The following is a 550-nucleotide window of genomic DNA, read 5'->3' on the forward strand; positions in this document are numbered from 1 at the left end:
GAGTGATTTTCACTCACCTCATAGTTCTAGCCGACCTGTGACAATGAGACTGTCACAGGTCGGCTCAGTAGATCGGGAGGTGAGCGAACACATACCGGCGCTCGCTCACCTCTCGATCCTGTCACGGCTCTCTGCCGTGACAGGGGAGGGGCTGGATTCCCCTCTCCCCGCTCCGATCCGCCAGCGCTGACTGGCGGAACGGACGGGGGAGGGGCGGGTGAAGCTGAGCGAGCTGTAGCTCCCTATATACTGAGCTTAGGGTGACGGGAGGACGCTAGTTTGTGTCCTCCCGTTACCCTAAGGAGAACTATGGGGGAAAACACTGAGCCCATAGTTCTCCTTTAAGCAGTCTGGGTCAATGTAGAATGTCAGAGGTCCAGCAGAACAGTGCTATTGGCCCCATGGTGTATTCTCTGCCAGTGGTACACTTGGCACAGATCTAGGCGGAGGAGGTAAGATGGAGGTGGGAATGAATGACGTGTGATGGGCCCCTCTCTTCCAGACACACACGGTAAAGGAACTGGAGGTGCGAGTCCGGCACATGACAGTG

General features: G+C 56.7%; 1 protein-coding gene across 1 annotated transcript in view; it reads left to right on the forward strand.

Moving 5' to 3' along the window:
- The window catches only part of CEP112 (centrosomal protein 112), a gene marked incomplete at its 3' end in the record, with an annotated part of 145,596 nt that overhangs the window by 49,373 nt on the left and 95,673 nt on the right, over positions 1-550 (forward strand). The window lies entirely within an intron of this gene.

This window comes from Nanorana parkeri, unplaced genomic scaffold (genome assembly GCF_000935625.1).
Source record: "Nanorana parkeri isolate BGI_ZX_2015 unplaced genomic scaffold, ASM93562v1 scaffold2279, whole genome shotgun sequence".
NCBI lineage: Eukaryota > Metazoa > Chordata > Amphibia > Anura > Dicroglossidae > Nanorana > Nanorana parkeri.